The sequence below is a fragment of the Stegodyphus dumicola genome, chromosome 4, assembly GCF_044657685.1.
Source record: "Stegodyphus dumicola isolate Sdum_Otavi_A_Nest chromosome 4, ASM4465768v1".
NCBI classification, from domain to species: domain Eukaryota; kingdom Metazoa; phylum Arthropoda; class Arachnida; order Araneae; family Eresidae; genus Stegodyphus; species Stegodyphus dumicola.
In genome coordinates, this window is record NC_140771.1 from 82,808,421 (window position 1) to 82,835,621 (window position 27,201).

General features: G+C 32.4%; 1 protein-coding gene and 1 long non-coding RNA gene across 6 annotated transcripts in view; one reads left to right on the plus strand and one right to left on the minus strand.

The window, feature by feature from the left end:
- Positions 1–27,201, minus strand: part of LOC118192354 (protein O-mannosyl-transferase TMTC3-like) — a 495,624-nt gene that overhangs the window by 316,245 nt on the left and 152,178 nt on the right. The window lies entirely within an intron of this gene.
- LOC146997592 (uncharacterized) overlaps positions 13,373–27,201 on the plus strand; it is a 63,619-nt gene continuing 49,790 nt past the window's right edge. Inside the window, exons 1-3 of one of the 2 annotated variants that reach the window (XR_015040700.1) lie at positions 13,373–13,480; positions 13,598–13,674; positions 22,697–22,752. This is a non-coding gene — a long non-coding RNA (uncharacterized LOC146997592). Of the gene's footprint in view, positions 13,675–22,696; positions 22,753–27,201 lie in introns of both variants that reach the window. The other variant, XR_015040699.1, reaches the window with a different exon arrangement.

A 27,201-nucleotide genomic window follows, 5' to 3' on the forward strand; every position in this document is an offset into this window, starting at 1 on the left:
GACTTTTTGCAGGCGGAACACGCTCTGATTAAGCAATCTAAAACTTCCTTTTACATACTAGCTCTTTAAATATCTACATGTAATAAGAGAAAGAGTCTGTGTGTCTTTCGTGCGTGTAATGCTAATAGACACAGGGCTACAAAATTCGGTATCAAGTTGGATCTAGACAAGAGCCAGTGCACCTCGAAACGATTTTTTCAAAATCCGAATCAGATTTTTATTTTATTTTCTTTTATCTTTTTATTTTTATCATTTTGAATAGCTTCATTATTTTAGAAATGTGGTGTTTGGCAACAGTTTTTCATTCAATGCTTTGTATACTAGACTGCCGACTGTTGAAAATATGAGATAAAATGCTGTTTCTTTTTTTATTTATTTTATTTTTGGACACGCATCACGCACATCGCAATCTTCTTATTCTGACGCGCATGCATCTCGCGAGGCGTAACAGAAAGAATTTCCTTTCTCTCTCTCTTTATTAGTTAATGGCAAAGAAGTTTGTATATTTTGAATTATGTTATCCACAAAGCACAATTTTGCTTGGTTATTGCTTTCTGATGATAGTTTCATTCTTTTAGAAATGTGGTTTTAACAACAGTTTTTCATCTATTGCTTTGGATACTGGACTGCTGACTGTTTCTTCCTGAAAATATGAGATTTATTGCTTATTTCGTTGTAATTTTTATATTATACTTTAATTATATATAATTTTAATTATATAAAAAGTTTTGAATGATGGAAGTTTTAGGAAAACTTCCTTTATACCATTTGAATTCTTAAGATTTTGCAACGGGAAGTTGGTTAATTCATTTATTAGGATAATTAATATTTGTATTAAGGGATATTGCATATGTCATTGTAATTTTGTTATATGTAATACATTTTTTAATGAAGTTGTTCTGCAGAGTAAAATTCTGCGCAGTTTTTAAATTTAACGTTTGGTATTCCTTTGAGGCATTTTCCCGGTACAGTTAAAAGCCAGACGAAGGCTGGCCACGTAGCTGCTAGTACTAATATAAAAAAGAGTTTAGAAAAAATAAGATTTATATTTTACTAATTTTTTATTATTATTTTTAATTTTACAAATATAAGCAAATTTCAGAAACAAAATCACAGATTCTAACGGCATCAAAGTAGGATTATAGTGAATGGAATAGCTGCTCTCACTGTACCGATGCACATTTTTTTAAATATTTGGCTTAAAGTTGCTGAATTTAAATCTTAAGTCACACTGTTAAAAAATATTCAACCTGTTTCTTGTTTTCTTTTATACTTTTGTTCTCTTCATATTTATTTTTCATTGTATCTTCTTGTGCTCTTGCGCTTCACTTTTGATATTACACTTATTACATAAAATTTTCATGCATTTTAAAACTATTATATCGATTCTTAAAATATATTAAATAATTCTGATGCATTTTCCTCTACTTTATCAGATTCTTTCCTAACTACATGATATAGCTTTATATCGATAAACATTATCAGTTTTATTTAAAAAAATTTTTGTAATCAATGGGGGTCATCATTATGTCAATCAATTACCTATGCAGATTTAGTTATCGATCCCTTCACTACATTGACCTCTTTAAAAATTTTATGCACCGTAAGGGGGTCAGTGCTGAGCCCCGTGGTTTATACCGAGATTGGTTGGTTGGTTGGTAAAATTTCTGGCCCAAAAACCAAAAATTATCATACTGCGCTGAACCACAAGTTATATTATTACTAATTAGTTGTAGGGTTTGTGCCTGCAGATAAATGTGATTTGTGCCAAATCCTTGAATACACATGCAAGGGACTTATCACGATGTCTGAGATGAAAATGTACAAGGCCCTTTCATTCAAAACTCAAAAATAACCTTAGAAGGCCCTTTCATTTAAAACTAAAAAATAATTTAACAGAATGCACTTTTTGTGATTACAAACCAGTAAGTATTTATGGCGTAACTCAAAAGATAAGGAATTCAATTTTAAAACTAATTTAAATCTTAAGTTAGTTTGAAGGCTACACAGAAACAAACAACTCGTAAGCTGGCTCACACCTATACCGGAGTTACAAGCACTATTGACAAAAATAAAACAATGGTCAGACAGACTGCTATAGTATAATTGCAACTAGTAACGTGACCTTCTGCAGATGGAACACGCTCTGATTAAATAATCTAAAACTTCCCTTTAAATATTATCTCTTACTCTCTTTCTACCTCATCTGAATACGCGCGAACTAAAAATTGGCATTCTAGTAGGAAAACGGAGAGGAAGAATGCCAGTAAAGATACTTAAATTAAACTAACTGAATAGATAGAAGTAAATAAAGCCTTACTTAGTTAAAACCACATAAATAAAAAAATCAATAAACTGTTAATTACAAAAAGATGCAAGATGAATATGTGATTAAAACACAATGAATGAATACAAACACAAAACCAGATAAAATCATAAAACTATGATCTTCAATAAAGATATATTAAAACACAATAACCCACATTATAATTGCAATAAATCAAACTAAATAATAACGCCCCATTTCTTTTAGATACTTAAATAGGTTAAGGTTGATCTCTTTCCCAATTAAATGGTCAAGAGGCAAGTCTTAGGCACTAAAATACTTTAAACGAAGCTTTCTAATATATGGACAATCAGTCAGGATGTGCCAAACAGCAAGTTGAGCATTTTAGTTTAAACACAAAGCCTTACTCTCATCTTTTAGTAGGGATCAGTGAGCGGCTCGACGATGACCGACTTTAAAGCGAGGTAAAATGACTTCCTCTTTCCTGTTTTCAGTGGCCCCCAAGATACTCCACTTTAGATTTTATTCCTCTCAATTTGGATAATTTACCTGCAGATCCCATAGTAGCCATTTAATAATATTGTTCTTGAGCATAATTTTAATATCTCTGAGGGGAACCGGTTGACTCAATGTTTCCATAGCAGACTTTGTTGCAATCTTTGCTTGCTCATTCCCATCACCTACATGTCCGGGAGCCCATCAGTAACGATTATTCATAATTAATGCTTTCTTGTGTTCCTGCATTTACTCTTTTATATTATACTTTTGCTTAAAAAATTATTCATTTAAAAGAAGTATTATCGGCGTATTATTTAAAAGAAGTATTACTGATTATAAAAATATATTAAATCATTTCTGTGTTTTCACTTATATTTATTTCAAACGATTTCTTCTTTATTATAGGACGTAGCTTTATATATATAAACGATTTATTAATTTAAAAATATTAATAGTGTTTCCTGAAATTAACAAGACCTTCACTATTCCGATCCCGATAGCCTATGCATAATTCGACTTTCGTCCCACAACCGACCCCTTGATCATGACTGACCCCCTTTAAAATTTTCTCGACCCCCAGATGGTCAATACTGACTTCGTCTAGACAGACCTGTGGTCCCATTTCAGGATTTCTAAATCAAGGTTTTTTTTTTTTTTAATTCATGCCATTTCAACGTCTTTTCATATGTTAGGAAGAACAATTCTCATTTCAGTCTTTTCATTCAGGGTTAACATAAAATTTGAAAGCATGATGAAGTCACATGACTCTGAAATACGTATAAAGTTACCTCTCAGTGACGCTTCAGCCTTTAAACTTAGTTTAGTCATGCTTACATGAACCATTAATGGCACTAATGATTACACCTAACACATAAATCAAAATGAGTGTTGAACAAAATTTGATTAAAATTTAGTATTATTATTATTATCTTGAAATAGATTCACGTTGATTTCTAGAGGATAATTGCGGCTAAAATATTGTGAGACTTTAGCATCTAGAAAACAAACTCTGAAAGCGAAAAATGAAACCTTTTCAGGGTCTGGCTGGTATTAAATATGTATTAAAAATACAATACTCCAAAGAATCACAAAAATTGTCAGTAATATTACTCTCACAGTTTTTAATAAAACAGATTTATTACTTAACAAATTTTTAAATTAAATTACTTTTATTACAGAACAAAATATTAAGCCTATATATAGGTAAATACATTTTTTACAACGGAGTTACTATTTGCATAGTTTTACAGCAAAAGATATATTTTCTTTTCTGACTGAAAAAATTGTTCTTAATGCACCTTAAGAAACCTCTCTTTTCCGTTTTCTTGGTTTCGCTTATAATTTATTCCAAACTAACTTAAAATACATGAATTCCCCATCCTCCAATGTCTTCCCACCAACTAGAATGAAAAATTACAAACAGAAAAGCTGAAATGGTACGGTTTTTGATTTTCTCATCCAAAACACCTGCAGAGGGAGAAACCCTAAATGTTGTGATTTTTTTTCCGCTTCCAGAAAGCCTGAATCGTAAAAGCCCGAAATGGAACATTACGGTTGGGAACATTTGCTACACGATTAAAAATTATTTTAGTAAATAAATAATCTGATGCACTTGCTTTTAAAGACCATTGACTAAAAAAAATTCTAACTTAATTAACAAACTAAATTTTGAGAGTTAACAGAAGTGGTGTGAAATTGCTGCAGATTTTCAGAGATAGCTCTCTAACTCACATAAACATATATGAGTAAAGTAAAGAGAAATGGTGCTTACTTAGTTAATAAAATATTTCACAGGAAAGCTGTAAACAAAGTTCTGAGCTAAATCTCATTATCAGTTATCTTCCAAAAAGAGTTTATTACATGAACTAATGTTGAAGATTCGTAATTAGAAGCAATCGGCCTTATAAGGTACAAACGGGTCGATAAACCCAGAAGACGAGAGCTAAATTCAATTCCTTTGTAGTCACCTCGCTCGTTCTGCGCTCGAAAAGGGAGATAATTAGCACAAATTCTTCGTTCTTCTGTTTCCTTCGATATCTTGAGCGTGTTGCTTTGTAAAACAAATTTCACGGGTGATAATGAAACTAAAGCACGTTCAAGAGATTATTGAGTTTGCAGCAAATTAATTAGTTGTTAGAAATTTTTTTCAATTGCTTCAGATGTATTAGAGATTTATGTTGTCAAAAAGTCATGGTTTTTATGCAAATGTCGAATAGCCATGAAAATTATATCGAATAGCAACGATATTTATATATTGCGTGGTCGATGATTATGCTATATATAATCATATGCTGTCGAATACTATATTGTAATGTTACTATTATGTTATTATAATATTATAATGTTATCATGTTAATTGTTATAATTTTATATGTTAATTATAATGATGTAATATGATGTTATGTTGTTATAATGATGACATGATTAGAATATGTTAATTAGAATGTTATTATAATATTATTATGCTATTATATCAATTATTCTATGGTTATGATATGGTGTCGAATATTATGTTATTATGCTTGTTATATTATTTTAATGTTTATCATACTATTATATTAATTATGCTATGGTTATGATATTATGGTGTCGAATATTATGTTATGATGTTATTATGATTGTTATGTTATCATAATATTATAATGTTATTGTGTTATCATACGCAATATATTAATTGTTAGAATTTTATATATGATGTTGTTATAACATGATGTTATATTATGCTGCTATAATTATTATGTTATTATAATATGTTAATTACGATGTTGTTATAATATAATATTATTACGATGTTACTATAATATTATATTGCCATTATACTAATTATAATATGCTTGTGACGAGGTCACATTGAATTAATTATTTACTACGTTATGGCAATATTTAGATATTTGCATCAGATTCCTTTGGTGACAATTTCATTTTTTTTCGCCAACTTGTGTTGTAAGGTGAGGAACAGATTTCATCAGACAACTATTGTAAGCGGAGGAAAGTATTGCATCAGACAACTGTTGTAAGCGGAGGAAAGTATTGCATCAGACAACTGTTGTAAGCGGAGGAAAGTATTGCTTCAGACAACTAGCGTCTTCACTTCTGTTTGGCTGGGTAGCTGAAGGTATTTTGCGATTGGTTGCCTTCTGACGCTGGATTTTTTTTCATTGGGCGGCAAAACTTAACTGTGGAACTTTATAAAAGGCGGTATTTTTTGTCTACCAGGAGGGAGGAGAAGGAGGAGATCGTGAAGGTGCGAGATGGAGATGCTGCATAGAGAAAGACAGTAAGAGTGGGGTAAAATGCAAACTTTTGGGAGTTTATCGTGCAAGCTTTCTTTAGTCTCCCAGTATGTATGAAAGAAGCGAGTTTCTTTCTCTTTGATGTTGTAGCTGCAAAATTTAAGCTAATCTCCTTTTTTTTCCCGGGCTTGGCATTTTCGCCCGGCATCCCGATGAAGAGTACCTGCATGTGTATGAGCTGAAATACACCAAGTCTTCGAAGGGCTGTGTGGAAGAATTGACCTATCTTTTTTGTTCTGAGTGAGGAGGCCTCATATCGTCATGTGACATACCGGATTAAAAAAAAGGAATATCTCTTCAGTATTATTAGTATCCAATAAAGCAAGAATTAAATCTGTTTTCACGTGTTTGTCACTCTCTCGTCACGGCGGGCTATAGACCTGGATCTTCTTCTGGGGTAAGTTGCCACTATATTCCTGTTTATCATAACATGTGACATATACGTTTGCCACCACAACCAACGAAATAATTATTACCACAAAGCTTATAATATTATACTGTTTATAATAGTGTGTTCTCGAACAACCACGATGATTATGCTAAATACCCATGATATAATTATGTGAAAAGATGCAGGAATTACCTTGTTTGCATGTAAACTGTGGATAAATATGCTCAGAAGCTAGTATACTATTTTAAATGCAACGGATTTTATGAGAAGCAAAATAAATTTTCTTCATAATTTCAAGCCTTTCTGTTTATAAATTGAATTATTTTCTTCATATGACTTGTGGAAATGTCACTTAACTCAAAATGTTATGGTCGGGAGATTTCCGAAGTTGCAACAGTTCAGCATGAGACATGATATTTCACTTTTATGTAAGAGTTTTAAGTAAATTACGTAATACAAAATATCAGCGTAAATGAAGTATAAATTTTATACCGTTTACACATGTCTTAAAAAAACTTTTGTGCATGCTTGCATGTGTGTATGTGTGAGATGTGAGAAGGAGCGTGTGTGATGAATGAATTATTTCAAGAATACACAATGATGCAGATATACAGGTGGCGGCAGCGTTCATAGCGTAATTTGACTTACGTAGCACAATGACGTACTACATGAATGCGCGCCAACTCGTGCCACATTTGCACTAATGAGCTGCCATTTCAAGTGTGACAGTGATATGGATCGTTGGAGTGCACAGCATCGTGCCTTTGCTGTTAAAAGTTATTTCAAGAATAACTGCTCTGTTATTGCTACCCAGGGTTCTATTTCGGCAGCATTTCAACTTGGGACGTTATGGGAAAGTTCCAGATGGACGGACCATTGCGACAGACATTTCCAGGTAGAGTAATTTCTCGTTTTGGTGACATTTCCTGGCCGCCTCGCTCACCTGATTTTTCATATGCCGACTTTGGGGGCACCTGAAGCAAGACGTTTTCCAAACACGTTGTGCCACCATTCCTGAGTTGAAGGATCGCATCCGAACTGCCGTCGGCAATGTCCCAGGGAATATGTTATGCCGAGTTATGGCAAGCTTCCAACGCCGCCTAGATGAATGTGTTGTGCAGAGAGGGCATCATGTTCAAAAAGTAATCCACGCAATGGACAATGACTTGCACATTAGTAAATGTCATATCTTTGACTATTAATTGGCATAAGAGGTAATAAATAAAATACAGTTACTGCCTTATAGTGTGCTTTTAATATCCTACTATGAACCCTGCCGCACCCTATAATTCAGAAACGTGGCTTTGTTGAAAGTTCTTCGGTTGCTGCTGCAAAAAGACCAAGGAATTTTCGACATATTATATTATATTGATTATACTAATTGTTTACTTAATTTTTGTTTCATTTTTATATATTTACTTCCTGTTGGAGTGCTAACCCCCCCCCCTTTTTCATTTAATTCATTTTTTAACATCTTTAGATTATTCAATTAATTTTGCCGCATACTGCTCAACTTTAATAATTTGTAATCTTAATCTAAAAGCTCTAAATTTGTGTTTATCTATACATTAGATAGATAGATAGAGAGATAGAGAGATAGATAGATAGATAGATAAAGAACTCATTCAAACATACAAAGAAGAAGAAACGCAATCATACCCAAATTGCTGCGGATTTTTTGGGGGAAGGTTAATTCCCCTTGATAAATTAACTCTTTTCCGGGAAATCAGCAGTAATTTATTTTACGTCTTTATGTGTGCACTGTTCTATCTTATTTTTATGTATGTACTATTCTTTTTTTAATGTACGAGTTCAATGCGTAACATCAGAAAAATTTGAACTTCTTTGAAGTTATTACAAGTTTTTAATAGTTTTAATACAGTCCTTTTAAGTACTAACAATTCTAAATTTCGATTTGCAATACTTTTACGTTTTCTTGACTAAGAGATAATCATATATAGAAAATTAATAATTGTATACACATGTATGTGTGTGTAATATAATCTGTCGTTTCTTGAGAACTGGGCAATAGTTTCAGTGGATCGGAGACTGTGGCGACCAACTTGGCGAAGGTTTTTCTACGTAGTTTGAATGATGCATAACAAAAAGAGTGATTTTTAAATAGACTTGGCTGTAGATTTATCACATGTATTTATTTCATGATAAATCCAGCCTTGAGAAGCATAATCTGGTTCTCACATTATCAAGGTAGCAATCTGCATCCAATTTTGAAATTTACATCACTAGAAAACGGACGAAGCCAAGAGATACGCGGAACGTGTTAGCAGCATCGAGCAAAGCGAGAAAGTAAGTGCAATTCAGAAAAAGGGTAAGATAGTCAAGGATATCCTGATCTGAGATTAGATAATAGCTTTCAGCATTCCAAGGTTGCATAAGAAAACATGAAACGGATTACGTTTGGAAAGCCACAGTGCAGACAATGTTATTATAAACAATTTCTACTTTTAGAATAGAAAGGGGAGATACGCATTAAAATGAAGAATTGCGGGGTTATTGCTAATTTAAATTAAAGTTTTCATTTACATATTTTTATCTTACACAGACATATAGGAGGTGTGACACAAAAAAAAAAACGAGACTAAGTGTGTAGCTTGGAAACAGAGTGAAGTTGGCAAAAACTGTTTGGGTGACGTCATGCCACACACCTCCTCTATCCATGCGGCCAGTTTCAACGTAACCGACCACGCCAGTGAAGTACTACATCACTGAGTAAACATGGGCAACTGCATTCTGCCGGAAAAATGTCTAATGTAAAAACCGAAGAGCGAATCAACATCAAGTTTCTTGTGAAACTTCAGAAATCAGCCACGGAGGAAATATTTCAAATGTTAACCGAGGCTTATGAGATGAAACTTTGTCTCATGCACGTGTGTTTGAATAGCATAAGCGGCTTTCAGGGAGAAGGGTCAGTGTGGAAGATGAGGGGCGCCCAGCACGATTACGTTGAATTATTCCCTGCATCGAATATTTCGGGTCGAACATTGAAATTCGGTATAAACACGAGTTTGAGTCTTTAGATGAACACATTTTTCAAACTTAAATATAAAGTATTACTTACTAAAAAAAGAACATTTCCACTATTCAATTATCAATCATTCACCACTCGATGCGCGAATAATACTCATTCCCAAACTGCACGAAAATCAGAAATAAGCCAGCGAGCCATAAGAGCGGCATGCGGTAAATCACGCCGCAGCAATGCAGAGCAAACAGCAAATCGAGTGAAATAGCAGGGAAGAAATCACGCAAATGTAAAGTTCGTGACAACCAACAGTAAGCAAACACTCCATTGAATAAATAATACACGATGTTACTTTTACAGAAGGGAAAGGTTTGGTGGAAGATGTTCGGCGATGAACACAAGTTTTTCGCACGCCATTCTAAATACATCTAAGGGATAACTGTACCAAAACTGCAAGGTGAAACGTAAATATCGCATTGATAATTGTAGAATGCTCCATCTACGTTTTTAGAAACTTTTGTTATGTCATTAGAGATTCAATTAAATATGAATCAAACATACAAGTAAGAAAAACTTAACTCGCAGGTACATTATGATTTGGTTTCATAGCCTCTTGTTTCGACAAGCCGTATGAAACTCATACTATTTAACATGCAGCTGAATTTGAAATTCATTCATTTTTTGGTTCCTTAAAAATAATTAAACTTTGTTTTAGTCATTCGGTATGTTAAATTAGACGTATTTAATATTCAAAGCCATAAATTCAGTCTTTTTCTGGAAATATTCAGAAATCTCGAAGTCTCATTTCAAGATATTTCAATGCTTTTTCAAATGGAACATTAGCATTAAAGGTGATTTAACAACAAAAGAAACCATAACTGATCATTGCAAAGAAACACATTTTAAGTTTAACGATGACTTCAAAAATATGTTTCAAAGCATAATATTGTTAAAAAGTAAAGTGGAAAATCGACAAACAAACATTTGGCGTAAAGACATGCTGCCGTTACTAAGTTAGAAACTATAGGACGAAGAGAATTCAAATTATTATAAGCCTCGCTTAATTGTGAACACATTTATCCACGACTATTTTGATAACATTGTACGAAGATAAAATATTTCCTTCAAAATAGCAAACAGAATTCAAATAATTTAATATAACCATAGAAACATATAAGCCATTATTTTCACAGCTATTTTAATAGGGAGTAAAGTGGTTACTACTCCGGAAGCCGTCTAATAATTTTTTAAATTATTTGACAGATGTTGTATCCTTAATCTTAATACTCGGGGGTGTTTCTTATATCTGCATTCATAAGAAATTCACCAATTTCATCAAAAAGTTTATTATATGACTTGCTTGTATTTCTTTCAAAAAGCCCCTGGCATATGTCTTCAGTCATCTTCTTCTGTCTGAAGAAAACATGCCTGTGTCTCATCGTTCTCGAAATGAACATAGTTATTAAAAATCTATACTAGATAAAGCAAAATGTTACTTTTTTGCAGGATGTCTTCTGTCACCTTCAGTCTGAAGAAGACTGTATCTGATCGTTCTCGAAATCATTAAAGTTATTAAAAATCTACACCAAACTAAAGGTTTTTTTCCCATAACTTTAAGTGGCTAACTAAAATAAAAACTAAGCAGTCTGTTGACTTAATCCATTACTTGATTACATTTCTCAGTCAATTGGTAAATTTTAAAATTTACTTTGATCTTACTTGAAGACTTTACTTCGGTTGAAAAACTTATTCTGTAACATTTGACGTTGTTCTGACATCACGGAAGAGGAAACTTTGTAGCATAGTAAACTTGACTCCATTAGTGTATCGAAAACCAAAACAACGATCTGTACACCCTTAGCAACTTTGGAAATAATAGTATTTGAATTTGACAGAATTTAACTTAAGGCCTTCCTTTTCTTTTGGTCAAGTTATAAAACAAACGATATATTATTGAAATTAACGTCGTGAGTAATTAGGTGGTGCATTGTATCTTTGTTTGCTTCTGAAATTTTACTGAATTTAAAAGCTTTTACAAAAAAAGCAATGATTAAAGGAGGTTTAGACATTTCTGATAAGTTGAAACTTATATTTAGTACTTTCATTTGATCCTCCGAAAGATTGATATTAATTAATACTAGAAATATTAAAGAGATTAATATTCACAAATGGATGGGGTTCGACCAAGTATTCCCAATTTCATCTACCCATTAAAAATGATTTTCTTCATCGACCCTCTCGCATTTTTCTCTATAACGTACAGCATACAGCATAATCACAATACAAATAAAAGCGCGTTAATTATTTAAAGGTATCAGTTCGGGTAAAAATATGAGCAAAAGCGTTGGGAAAAAGTCTGATGTGAACACCACGGGACTTTCTTCTGCGGTCTATTAAATTAAGCACACTTTTTGCTGCATTTCATGTAAACTGATTTCCTTGAATTATGTTAAATATCTAGGCAAATGACTCTATCTAGGCAAGGAAGACTCTAGGCAAATGGAAAATGATATCAAAAACTCCGAATTTTGAAATTAAATATCCCACTTAGTTTTTGCTGTTGCGGAACCAAACTTCTTGCGTTTACATATATATTGTTACGAAATCTACAGGCGCGGTAAGATGGCTTCCCCGCAAAGCAGTTTTAGGGTTGCCATAAAATGGCAAGGGAGAACAGGGTTGTCACATTTGGCAATAAATCGCCCATTTGGCGAGAAATCGCCCATTTGGCGATAAAATTGGCGATATAGCATGGACGGATGGAGAACCTTCTGGAACGAATTCTTACCGGTTTAGCCCAGAATGTTCTCGAACACAAGCCGAAAGCTAAACCCTGCTAGTTCGCAGTCAGTTAGTGTGTGTGCCTCGAGCTCATAGTCAGTCATTGAGCGAGTGTCTCGAAGTCTAGCGCCGAGATGGTCGTCGAGTGCATCGAGAGAGTCCTTTAGTGCATCGCGAATTAGTGCATCGCGAATTAGTGCATCGCCGAGTTTTGTCTTAGATTGTGCTGAGTCGAGAGCTATACTCTTGTGTATCGTCGAGTGCATCGCGAGTTGTAGCGTGGAGTTCTCGAGAGTACGTGGAGTTCTGAGAACGACCAAGCAGAGTCGAGAGCTGTACTCTAGTGCTTTGTCGTGAAACTGTCTCCACCATGATAGCCTGATAACGTGAAGACTGTGTCGCTGATCGTGTCAGCATGTTTATAGTAGTTCATCGACGTCTGTAAAACGTGTTTTGGAGCTGTCCTGACAATACTGGTAAATAAAGTGTGTTTCGATACTTCATCAAGTAGTGTTGTCCTTATTCACTCCAAATCTACGAGCCCCGTACGAACGAACAGAAGAAAGAAAAACATTACAATATATATGTAATATATTTAAACTCAGAAGCAATGACAATATACATGTAATATATTTAAACTCAGAAGCAATGACCTGGAAATTGGAGGCGAAAGCAGATTAAATCTTCAGTTTTATTTTCAGCAACATGTCCGCATATTAAATGTGCCTGTTCCAAAGGGCTTACATTTTTGATAACTTTGTAGCAAGAAAGCAGCAGCAGACAGACAGCAGTCTAGCTAGGCCAAAGCGTAGAAAGCAAGTGGATCTGGATCGTAAATTTAAAGTCTGGCCTCTACTACAAAGAGTAATCACCAGTAGATATATTGGCTCTTGGGCTCTTTATTTTTTTAATTCAATCAAAGGCACACTGTCTTGTGTGCCGCGTTCTGGGGACGAAAAAACGAAGAAACACAGGTGGCAAGTCAGGAAAATCATTCCTTCGTGAAAGTTCAAGCATTTAAACAAAGATGCTGAAATTAGTCCATTTAAGCAACAATGCCTTCGTAAATACATGAGTAGGTGCGGCTGAAGTCTTACACACAGTTAGCAGCTACGTGACTGTGCATAGAGCAGGAGAAACAAGTACATCGTAAAGTCACATGACTTCAAGTCAAATTCAGATTCATCCTTGCTTTAAGCAGAGCGGTCATGTTGATGAGACGCAAAAAGCTGATATCTAAAATACTTGTAATTTTTAACAATTTAGTATTACTGAAGATCGTTTATATATGCCCTTTTAAGATTTTTAAATGGTAAAAAGAAGTTAAAACTTAAACACTGAGACGTGATAATTTTCTTTTGAAGGTAAACACTTATGCGGTCACGTATCGCTCGTAATCCAGTGGAATTTAGCTGGGATTATTCCAACTGAACATCAGAGAGTAAGTAATTTCCATTTAAGTGTCTAATTTTAGTGTCTAAATAACATTTGACGTTTTGTCGCTTTCAACAAATATGCCAAATTTCAAGACGCGCCAAGATATAATCACGTACATCTTCAGAAATTCTGAATAAAAAACGGTAATTTTTTGCAGGTTTGCTTAGAAATACGTCTATTTAAGATGATGGTAAAAATTTTATAGATTATAACTCAAAATATTTTTGAAAAATTTATAAATAATATAAATTTTAAAAAGAAATCATAAAAAATGGGTGAATTTTATTCGGAATGAACCTGAATTTCAAAATGGGAAAGGAAGAATCAAATAAGTTTAATAAAAAAAGAGAGATTATTAAATGTATACCAAATTTAATTAATATTGAGAAGCTAAAATTTTGAGAGCTTATGTTTTAAAAACTACTCGCGCGATTTTTACAAAATTTGGTAGTTTGGCGTAATTTGAGTCGTAGAATGGAAATATGGAAAAAAAAATTGGTTTGTTTTTTCAGAAAAAGTTCGATTTTGTTTCAAATTACCTATATTAGAAAAATGTTATATATAAATCTAATACATATCCTAAGTCTCGCTTTCGAGACATGAAAAGACATAAGTTGTATTTCGTTAATCGGCCTAGCAGAACCGAAGATATAGAACTGTCTCCCTTTTCTTTGCGCAGTGTACATACGAACAGGCTGCACAAAACAAAATGCCTCTTCAATCCGTTTAGGGAAAAAAAACCCTCCTTTATTCTTTCTGTACGTACAGACCTTAGGGAAAAAAAAAAAAAAAAAAAAAAAAAAAAAAAAAAAAAAAAAACGTCCAAATTGATTCGGGAACGGATAAAGGGATATTTCTGTTAAAATATTGTTATGGTTTTTGTATTTAATTTGCTATTTTTAATAGAATTGTTACATTTACCCTTGCAATGCTGCGCGTGACTTATTTGAAGAGAAAACTACGCCGGAAAATGAAAAATACACGCGCGTTTAATAAATAAATTTCTCGTAATTGTACGCTTTTGCTTTTCGAGAAAATACCAGAAAATCCAAGTACAGTTAAAACTTTTATATAAGCGGCTTGAAAATACCTCAATTCGGAGTTTGTTTAGGAGACTGCTGTTGTTTACTGTAGCGAATTCGCGGTAAAATCGAACTAGCTTTCTCTATTTTGAATTAGTTCTGTTGAACGTTTTTAGCACTTTAAAAGATAACTACTGTGAGATATTGGTATATTGTACGAATATTTGAGGAAATTTAAGCATTTTGTTTTGTTTTTTGTGATAATAATAAATTTTATTCATTTTTCATTAGACTTGTGCATTCAATTCATAAGGAACCTGTACGCACGCAACAATATGGTACCTGAAACTTTTCGCGATTACAATGCTTCCATTATTTCGTACAAAGAAGTAAAAATTATTTATTAGATTTTTGTTTCATTGATTTTTAACTTTTACAAATATTAACAAGTCTTCAGAAACAAAATAACAGAATCCAGTTGCACAGAAGTTTCATTTTAATTGACGTGATAGTTACACATAATGTAATGATGCAATATTTTTAATATCTGACATAAAATTTCTTAACGTAATTCTCAATTACTTCGTTGAAAGTTACTTAACATATTTCACGTTTTTTACAATAAGCTATCCACTTAACTAAAGCCCGCTTCTATTAGAAGAGAAAAATGTGAATTATGTTGTTCGCTAACAACTTTTGTTTTGAGATATTTTACTCAGATGACTTAGAAACTCCATAATGTAGCGTCCACATATGTTTTGAATAAGACTTGTACTTAAATATCCTCCTTCAATGCATTGAATTCTTCTTGCATCATAATATCAATATTAAATGTATTGTAGTTAACCGTTTCTAACACCATGTTGGAACATTTAAATTTTCAGCCTCTTGAAAGCGAATAATAAAATCCCTTTCAAATTTTTCAAGCGGCTTTTACATAACAGCAAATCTTCTGAAGAAGTTTTGCGTTCTTCACAATTTTGTGTTCTTTTTTCTTACTTTCTTATGTTTTTTACTTTTTTATTTTGCATAAAATTTTAGATATATATATTTATGTATATAATATTATTGATTTTTTAAACCTAACAAATAATTTTTGTCCATTGCCTCCCTTATATTTATTTTCTGTTTCTTATTCCAGGATAGAGCTTCATACCATTAAAAAATTAATAATCATTTTTTATAATCAATAGGATCTTTATTATGCCGATAACAAGAACTTTTTATAGCACTGACAAACAATTTCGGCTAATTAGAAATGGCAATTCTCAAATAAAGATGGGATACTTACTACACAGTTCTGAACAAATGTTTACGCGCGTTTCTTATACTGTGACGAAGAAGGAAAGAAACGTAATGATTATACATAAGAGTAAACGAACGTATTTCAATAACAAAAAATGTAAGTTTGTAAGAATAAAGAGAATGGCATAAACATATATATACATTGGCTAATATTTTTGTTACCCGAAAATTGTAGCTAAATAAATGCATATGAATGAAGGACAAAGTATGAATTTAATATCTTCCTTTCTTATTGTGTCTGTTGCTTAGTGGAGACATTACAAAAGAAGGAAACAACACTCGATTCTAGTCAGAGGTCTTTTATTTCTGCCATGTTGCATACAATCGATTAAAAAAGTAGATTCATAGATAATCACTCTCGAAAGATAAAAATCGAGCTAACAGAAATAAATAACAGTTTTTGGCGTTCTGTAAAGCACAAAATTATATGTTATGTGACACTGACAGTTCAACTCAAAAGTCTTTTGAATCAATTCGACTCGCCTCGAAAAAGGGTAGAATTTCTTTGGGAAAATTATTTTGACAAAGGGAAATCGCCATCCGAGTGAAGAATATAACAGGATTTGTAAAAGACATGATGAAACGCTCTGTCTATTTCTGCGAATAAAAATATGACGCTGAATAAAAAGAAATTAAACATAAAAATGATTTTCTGTCACAAAAATCAGAAAACAAAAACATAAAAGGAGCGGAAAGCATTTTTTGAGTATATATTCTTTTAAAAGATTCGGGTATTTTAACACTTAACGACAAAATTCAATCATTTTACACTAAAAAAGTGAATGTCAAAATAAGAGAAGAATCCCCCTAAAAAGACTTTGCATGGAATTCAAAGCAGAAAAGAAATTTTCAGCAGCATATTATACAGAATAAACTGGAACAATTGTAAATGGAATTGAACGCCTGTTTTAAAATATGTTCAAGTTGCTAGTTTTATAAGTTTCTTTTCTTCATGTTCTTACTTTAAGTGTCACGCATATAAATTTTAAAGAGAGAATTCTTTATAGTAAACTAGACGTATCAATTACAGTTTACAGGGTTGTTATAAAATAACTCCTTGCTTGAATGCACCTTCAGTTAAAACTAATGAACGGGAGGAAATCAAATTTCATATACAGGTTGGTGTTGGTGTATTTAATTATGGCAAAGCACACTAGGGCTATCTGCCTAAGGGAAGGGATGCCTTCGTGGAGGACTTTTTAAGGGGAACTGGATCGTATACACGTTACGCATGGGGAAAGCCACGAAAACACCCATGCAGCCAGCCCGTTCGCGGGATTCGAAACTCGGACCGACCTACCAGTGTTCAGCGACTTTCCCGCTCTGCCGCTGGTGGGCCCAATTTCATATACAGACTGTGGAAGATAAGCGGAGATGAAATTCAAAAATAAATTGCTAGGAAAGAAGCAGCAGGACGCATGCTGCACTATTTTCTAGTGCGAACATGACATTAGTGCTTTCATTTCTTTTACCAATTTAAGAATAAACGTCGAGTCAGCAGTTCTTTGACTGACTGTTGACTTGTGTTTAATATGTGTCTTATTTTACCTTAGCGTGCTTTATTCATACCGCTGATTTTACGCTGGGCAGTCCAATGTTGCTGTTGCTATTAAGGAATTTAGAAGACTCCATAGTAATAATAATTTATACATAGTGCGCTTTTAGGCATTTACACGTGCTTAACCCCTTGCCTCCGTATTATTAGGGGGGAAGTGGGCTTGTATCAACAGCTCATTGGAAACGAGTTTCGAATGTCTCATTTGCTATGTTTTCCTGGGATCTTCCTCCGGGAAGGGTGGTCATTTTAAATCCGAACTATTTTTTTACACCCAACGCTACACTGGCTTTCCAGGGTACTGACTACCGGGGAGAGGCCACGAAGGGTGAGGGGCTTATAGAAATTGTTTCGGCTATCGCACTACTACTGCTGCTGCTATCTCGTCATGAGAAGCGACGTCTTCCAGTCCAAAATCATCCGCTTAAATATTCTCTCAGTTTAGATTCTTTCCAAGTTTCTCTAGGATTATCTATAATTTTAGGTTAAGCGTGGATGTTGTAATCGAAGGTTGAGTGCAAAACGAATAAAATGAAGGATGTAATATTGTATTTTAGCTTAAAGTCTAAATTAGTATTAGGTTTAGGAGAATAAAGCCTCATTTTGCTAATTGCTTTCTTAATCAGAGAATCTCTGAAATATAAGCTTTTGCATTTCTTACTAGCAATTTATGAAACTCTGGCATTCAATAGAATACTTAAGCATTTTATAGAATGGCTTATATTTTTAGGCAAGGTAAGAAATATGAGAATTATTATAAATTTTCCCTAGGCGTTATGTAAAATAACCAGGCAAGGAAAGTATGAAAAAAGTCATGATAAGGCTGTTCTTTAAAAGATGCGTATTTTCAAAACTATAAGTGTCATTTTGAAAAAATAATGAGACTGCCATTAAAAAATCTTTTATAAGCAAAAACATGTAGTTGTACAAAACAAACTTTATGCCTTTCTCATTAGAGAAAAGGACATTTTCAAATAAAAATAAGAAGTTAAAATAAATCGTGTTGCAACTCGGTATGCTTGAATGACATTTAGAATTCATTAATTTTTCCATATTTTGGCACTTATTTATTCATACATTTGACGAATTCTTGATCGCTTCCCCTGGACTGAGCAATTGCAACTAACCTGAAAGGAACTTCGTAGTTAGAAATGCCTTCTAACCCAAGTAAGTTCTTAGGGCATAAAAAGTGAACTGTGATCTCGCATATAGTTGTTTTAAAGTTCAGAAGTTCCAAGTCGGTAGAAACTGTCTTCTGTGACACTTATTACAACTGCTAATATTATTGCGCGAATCACTTCGTCCCTTGTTGGCATCAGGAATAGGAACGAGCACAGAAGTTTCTTAAAAAGTAGAGAGAATTTGTATACCGAATTCATTTTAATTTTTTTCCTATTTCATATTTTGCCGGTTTATAATTCGGCATTTTATAGAATGCCAAGAAAATGCGCAAAATAATGTTTTCATACACGACGTTCAATAAGATGCCTAAATATGCTATAGAATGCCGTCTTTCATACATAACTATTGAACAATTATAAGCTATATTGCACAAAACAATAACCTCTCTTCATAAAAAACGCCCTTGCAGAGGTTTAACGCGAAATGACATCACTGAAAGGATGAAAATATATAGCCGCAGTATTTTATTTGTTCTGAACACGCCTCGTATTACATCGCAAGTTCTTACGAGCAAAATTTTCTTAGCATCACGCCTTTGGCAAAGTTTTAGATATATACTGAGTAAAATAATAGTCTACACATCACATGAGTAATATACCTGTCTCCTGATCGTGCTCGCGTGCTTGATGCCATCAGACTTCCTTTGCCTGCGTTAACAACAGGGGTAAATGCAGTATAATACTTAACTTTTTGAAATTCGGCGTATGAAGAAACCAGATCCCAAAAGATATAAGAAAAAAGGTATTTCGAGGGGGGGAATGCAGACAGAAAAGACAAAAATATTTCAATTTATTTTAACAGAAAGTATTTTAGTGACAGGACCTGCAATTTGTTGGTTTGAGATGAATTTCGTTTTGAGCCCAGAAAGAAAGATCTGTTCTCCTTTCGTGAAACTGAAGTTTTTGATTTTTATGGGCCTGCATTTTTCTAGTACGCAATTATTTTTGGACATTTTTCGAACGAAAATTGTCAAAGTTTTATGTTTGATAAAAGGGGAGGACTTCAGAGTCTCTTGAAAACATAAAGGTGAGTAAATTTTGCCAAACTCTGGTGTCAAAAATGGGAAATAAACATTTTCTAAGATGCTTTCTTGAGCAAAATTTCAAATATGTGTTTGACAGATTATTTATTAGCATTACAACATTAAAGTAACAAATAAGAAACAGCTTGTCTTAAAGAAAACCCTAAGGAGTTTCAAACTTCTTCAAAAGTTATGTATATATCAGGAAAAAGAAATAATATTTCTGTAAATTTTAAACAACTCTCAGATAAAGAACTAGATTTTTTTTTCAGCTATAACTCAAAAGTTCATTTATGAACGCGTCACAACTTCATTCATTATTTGACTGATACTTTAACTAATAATCTTAATATTCGGAAGGTATCATTCACTGTAACAGTACATTCCAATGTAATAGTCTAAATTAACCAAAAATGTAACCTTAATTTGTTGTGGATTTTTTTCCCTTTTGCAGAAGAAAGACTTGTGTCTGATCGCTCTCAAAATCGATATTCAAAATCTACGTCAAACTGGCTTGCATTTTTGCGTAATTTCAGATAATTAACAGAAATTGAGCCCAAGCTGTTTAGTGACTTAACCAGTCTTTGGCGACATTTTTCTGCACTTAGAGATTTTTATAGTCCACCTTATTTGGCCTTTTCGGCCCTAATTGGCAAGTTTATTTATTATTTGGCGCTTTTGGCTTAAAAAAATTATTCTGTAATAGACTGATCATTTTAACAGAATTGTTGATCACAGTAAGCAGACATTTTCCTTATTTTCGTATATAAAAGGGCCAAGGGTTATTAACCCTGAAACACGACTTGAGTTGCTTCCCTTTTCATTCGAGTCTGTTGCAGTTAGGTAAAATATAAGATATATGTAGAGTCCATGGGGCGTAGAAGTTAAATCTACAAGGTTTCTTGATGTAGAAAGACATTTTAATACACCAAAACACGCTAACAAACTAAATGCACTAATAAACACAAAGCACAAAAATACAAGAAACACAAAGCAATTTTTGGTCAGTTCCTACATATTTTCTTTCAAATTTAAGTTAACAGTCTAAGGTATTCGAAAACAGTTGATGTTCTTAAGAAAATTACTATTTTCCTTTTTAATTAGATTCACTTCAATAAAAATGCATTCCAATGATGATATACCTAATTTAAAACATTAAATATTTTTATAGAATTGCATTATGTATTTTTCGCTTCTTAAATATTGTTAAATAAATATATTTTCAACTAGTTTCCTGTAAAATGTTTTGCTGTCCCACGTAAGTCATCTGTATAGATAATCTCTCCTGATAACATTAAATATAAAACAGTTGTATTTAACTTTAAAAGAGTTCTTTGAGGCGACCTTCAGATTTTAATTCTTACCTTCCTTTCCCTTAATTTCCTTTTAACTGTACATTTGAAAAATATTTAGTAAATAAAATGTAAAAAATTTAGGCAAAGAATTTTATTTTGTTAAAAACGTACTCTTCATTTTGTTAAAAAATTGTCGACACATTAGCTGCTTTCAGATCGTCCATCAGGCCTACAATTTGAGTCTGATAACACTGTCTTAATCTGCCACGTTTCATTACTAATTTCTTCGAAGGAGAGCGTTACGTTCGTTTTATATTCGCTCCGCTTAGTGTATTGGATATAAAACAGTTGTCGCAGCTCCCATATTTTGTTTTCAAATCCTTCCTCTTATGGAAAATCAACATGATACGACTGCTCCTACAAGGCACGTTTTTAAGTTTTCTAGGATGTACTCCAAAGTTGCAGTAGAAATTCAGAATAAATCACAGCAATATCGCATTTCTCCAAACAAACCTTTTGCTCCTAAAGAAGAAGGACTTGTGTATGATCGCGCTCGAAATAGATGGATATGTATTCAAAATCTAAGCAAAATTAAGTTTATTTTTTAAATAAATATAGAAATCTCTTCCCCATTAAAACATTGCTTATTCCAAAGCAATAAGTTTAATACCATGTTAATCAATTTAATCAGAATAAATTGAACATTATTTATGACAGAAAAAATATATATAGTATGTTTCTAATTATATACTACTTATTTCTATTTTTTGGGAGGTGGACAATTTAGTTCCACAAAATATCGTGGAACAAAATGAAAGCAATGAGAAAACCTCGCAGTTCTAAATATATCATGGGAATAAAACACCGTCGTAGAGCATGAAGCAGTTTAAAAATTTCGGTGTTTTAAGACATCGTCGTAGAAAATATCGCTGTAAAAAATAAAGCACCTATAAATCACCTCTATAATGATAACACTGCAGGCGTGTTTTCAGATTTTAAGATTTTTAAATACTTATTCGCACTACGAATCCACCCTTATAGAAAAAATTACATCTATTCCAGCTTAACAGAATATATTCATTAAAATTACTTTAACTGCTATATAAAGCATTAATTTTCTACTCATTTTCAGTTTTTGAAAGCTGAAGTTTCCTTTTTGCTTTTTCAGTAAAAATGTAAAAGTTAAATCAAAAATATTAAATACACAGGTAAAAATATTCGTTCCTTCTTGCACTCTCAAATCATTATGCGAACAAGCATTTAAAACTTTTAAAATCTGAAAACACATGTCTGCTATGCTATTACCATGCGATGATTTGTAGTTGCTTTATTTTTTACCGCGATATTTTCTATGACGATGTTTTAGAATTGTGAAAATTTTGAACAGCTTTATTTATTACAACGATATTTTGTACTAAAATGTTTTAGAACTTCTTGTTTTTTTTTTTTTTCTTTAACGATATTTGGTAAGATGATGTTTTCCTTTTGCTTTGTTTTCTCCACGACATTTTCGCCCGCGATATTTCCGCCTGTAATCCTTACTATATTTTTACCACCAAGCACTTACTATATTTTTTAGTATTATTTAATCTAATTACAAATGCAGACTTAAGTTAGATTAATGTTATTCTTTGAACATTTTTTAGGTCTCCTTTTACATTATCAATGGAAAAAACTGTTATAAGCAGAAACATGATGGATGGTAAGATACGAAACTGTCCTTATTTTCTTGCGATAAATTGAATTTAAGAAAAATAATAACTTGTGTCTGTCAACATATGTAAGAAAAAGCATTATAATTTTTTTTCTTCTTCGAGAGGAAAGAAATGTATTTAATTTTGTCGATAGAGTAGAGTTTATTTTCTAACCTTATTTTTGATGCCAAAAATTGAATCATATGTTTACTAATGATGCCAAAAATTAGATCTTTTATGTATTAGTAGTTCTAGTAAATAGTGCATTTTTGCATTTCTCTGAAGATCAAAAATGGTTGGGAATAAATATTGATATTAATTTCATATTCTTGCTAAAATTTAATATAATTCTAGATGATAAATGCAAAAACGAGTATTCATAATTTAAATTAAAACTCCAGAGATATCGAAAACCATCACAGTATTTGAAGACTATAAATAAAAGAAACAAAAACGCACTCAGTAATTAAGCCCATACCTGATTTCCTCACTTATTTCGTTTTTTTTTTTTTTATTAAATTTTACCGTCCGAAAATCGAGAAGAGAAAATTATACAAATAATTTAATTTTCTTCGATGTGCGGGGTTACAGTAAGAACATAAAAAATAAAAATAAGTCATGGGTAAAGCACTGGTAACTATCATAATATTATTTAAAAATTAATCTTTGAAAAAAGGGCGCGCTTATATTAAGAATATTACAAATGAAAAGTAGTCATGGATAAACTACTGGTACTTAGCAAAATGTTATTTCTTTGATTCCAATAACAACACATAGTAGTAATAACAGTACAATATCTGGTGGATGCTTAGCCGATATCACGCTGTAATTGAGCCGCAGCTCAGTTACCTTGTAATACCTCGAGTACCTTGACTTTTGAATGCAGTTTCCAAGGACATCGGAAGAGCAAAAGTACAAGGGGCACGAAAAAAGGATTCAGATTCCGGAAAATCGAACACAGCAACAATGGATAAGGCTATAATGAGCTGGAACGTAAATAATAGAAGTAAGATTTCAGCACATGCTTGCAAAGTTTCTTAAGTGTGAAAACACCTGCCACATTCAAGTAACTTCACGAAGAATCTGCACAAAATACTTTTCAAATAACAAATGCAAGGGAAAATAAAATGGATGTAATGCTAACACAAAAATGCAGATACAAATTACATGCATTGAATAAAAATAGAAACAATCAAAAGAATATAATTTACCAATAAACTAGCCTTCAGAGTGGAAAAACATGTGTATAACAGAGAAAAAGGAAAAATAAAGTGGAAATGTTAGGGTGGAAAATACGCGGGGTTGTACGATATGATGTATACAGAGAAAGAAAATGTTTTTGATTATAATTTCTTATAAATAGTGTTTAAATACAATAGTTAATCTTGAATACGGATTTGTTAATTATTTTTTAACTCTAAAGGTATGTTGCTGCAAATTACAAGTAAGTGGTAAATTAATTGCAATATGGTAAATTATTTGACAAAGACACTGTCGAAAGCAAAACGATGACGAAAATAATAATTAAACAACAGAGCTGTTTCGGAAATTTTCATTTTTTTTTTTCGGTCACTCTGTTAGATAAAAATTAATGAATTTTAAATTGTTTCGAAATACATTAAACGAAAATTATTTACAAGAATTACATTTTCTTAAGCATAATATGCAAAGATTAAAGCTCTTTTTGTTTCCTTGTGTGAAGTAAAGAATTATTGTAATCGCAAAAATTTTCGAGTATCATATTTTAATAGAAATATCCATTTTGATCATTCCCGAATACAATTTGATTATTTTTTGAAAGAAGTCCATATGTACAGGCATAATAAAGGACTCTTTATTCCATAATGGATACAAATGGATTTATCGTTACGTCTGCACATACGTACATAAGTATCTCACAAAACTGAAAAACGTTAAAATTTTGCATATGGGACTGCTGCAACATCTAGTTGTGCACCTCCCTTTTTTATTGCAATCGGCAGCACCAGAGAGAGAGACAGAGAGAGAGAAATGAAGAAGAACTTTAAAGTTGGGGAATTTTAAAATTTATTCAAATGGACTAAAAAGTAAAATCCTGCGCAGTTGTTGCTAAGATATTTAACTTACAAAAGATGTAGAGAATATAAAGAAAATTATCTCCTAGGAAATTCGAATTAAAATTATAGTCATTATGTTATTTTGAACCAGAAGTACATGAAAAATGAGCAATGCCCTCGCCGAGATTTTTCGTATATTAGTGTGTACCGTTACACCACGGAAGCATGTAGAAAGCAGGGAGAAAGTACCTTATAAAATTTAGAATGCAATATGCACTATTTTGTTAAAAGTAATTTGCAATATAGAAAGCTAATGTGTTCACTATTGTGGTAATAATTCATTGGAATGTATAAATAAATACACTGGAATGTCAATTAAAATATAAAAGAGAAGAATAAAACAGTAGAATTATTGCTGATTTCAATAGAAAGATCCGGACTTATCAAGACGAACTGGAATCTTTCCATACAACCATCAACAATTCCTAAATGGCGCGTTTCGTCATCTCGGATACCTCCCATCTCCCTTTTCAATTTTACGTGGCTATGAATTTTAGAATATCTGAATTACATCTAATCGATTCCGACATGTGAGATAATGTCCTGACGCGCGAACAGATTGTATACCCAGCCTTTATTTTAGCAACCGTTAGTCATATATTTACTTCAAGTTACAGAAGTGTTTTAAATGTTAAGGTTTTGGCAATATCTAATTTATTAAAAATAATTTTGGATAAATAACAAAATTTAACTTTTAATTCGGTCGGTCGGTTTCTATACTTAAATTTGGGAACGTTTCTGAAAAGATAAAAATAAAAGAAAATACTCCCGTAAGATAAAAATTAACCGAGATACTTAATTTCAAAATTTGCAATTTTTGATGCCATTTTAAACTTTCCTTGAGAGATCGGTTCATTTAGTTAATAGAATAATTCGAGGAAATAAGTTTAAATGAAGTGCAGGAAAAAATTTCGTATGATTTAATAGGCTAAGGAAGTCATGAGATGTCCACATGAGATTTTTTATTAAAAAACAAGCTGATAAATATTTAAAGCAAAATGTATAAAACGATATCACATCATAATAGTTTTTACAAAAGAAAAACATATTTTTCCTAAAAGTTCCTTTACATTATGCGTTAAGTTTCGCTCATATTGTTATTTGTTGAAAGTATTCAGTAAGACATATAATAAAATAATCTAAATAATACGCCTTAAGTAAATTTAAGTAAATATATTTTCTTTCCGGAGAAATATTCTAGAACCAAAAGAAAGATTATCTTATATTAGAAAGGCAAAGAGAAAGGAACACACGTGGCCTGGACGCAGTCTGCCGACCATTATTCGTGTTTACAGACTATTAAGTGTTGCCATGCGTTTTCTATATTCGTTTTGCAATTTAAATTTGGCATCTAAATTGATGAAAGTATCCGAATTATTTTCCCTGGATACCTTCACCTGAAAAAATTTTTACTGCTTATAGTTGTAAAAAAGCATCTAATATTTTGGTTTATTTTTTACTCTTTTGACATGTATATTCCTAAAGTGAATACGAACTGTTAGCGCATAAAAATACTAAATCGGTATTTGAAACACTAGGAAAAAATGCTTAATTTAATTATTCTTTTTTTATCAGTTGTGCATAGAAACGATTTGTAAAGCTTCTAAAATTGTGAATTTTTTAAGAATCCAGTGATACTATCCATAAGCTATTATAAATTATCCATAGGCTATTATGATCTAATTTTATGAATTGCATTCTGCGAACTGCTTTTATGCGAGTTTGAAGGTATTATGAGATAAACGAGCTTTTAAAACATAACTTGCTCAGTTTAGTTATTATTTATTGTTACTTTAATTATTCTCTCCATCCTTAGCAAAGACATCAGCATCTTTCTTAACATGATTCAGAAAGGCGAAGAGAAAAAAGCGGCGAAGATAAAAGTGTGGCTTCACGCATTCAGCTGATCCATGTTTAGGTTGCAAGTAATAATTTCGGAAATAGGAGTGATACAAAACAATACGAGAGCTCATTGAGTAAAAAAAATTTTATTTCCCTCCGTGAGCTCACGGACTTAATATTACACATCAAAAAAGTATTGGAGATAAGTCATCGGGATTTTAAACAATGGGTGAAATTCTGATGGGACAGAGGTACGTTGGTAGGAAAAGATTTTTCGATTCTTTAAAACATCGGGAACTTAATAAATTATGTAAAGCTAAGACTTCTCATACAAGTCGAGAATGATTCCCAGAACGCATGTCGATTAAAAATTATTGTGTTATATTCGAATTAGCACATGTGCAAACGACGCTGAATTAAGGACGAATATCATAATAGCTATTCCTTGTGTCTATTCCTACGTCTGCTATTCCATTAAAATATTTTTCAAAAAATATCATCATAAAAGAACATTGATTA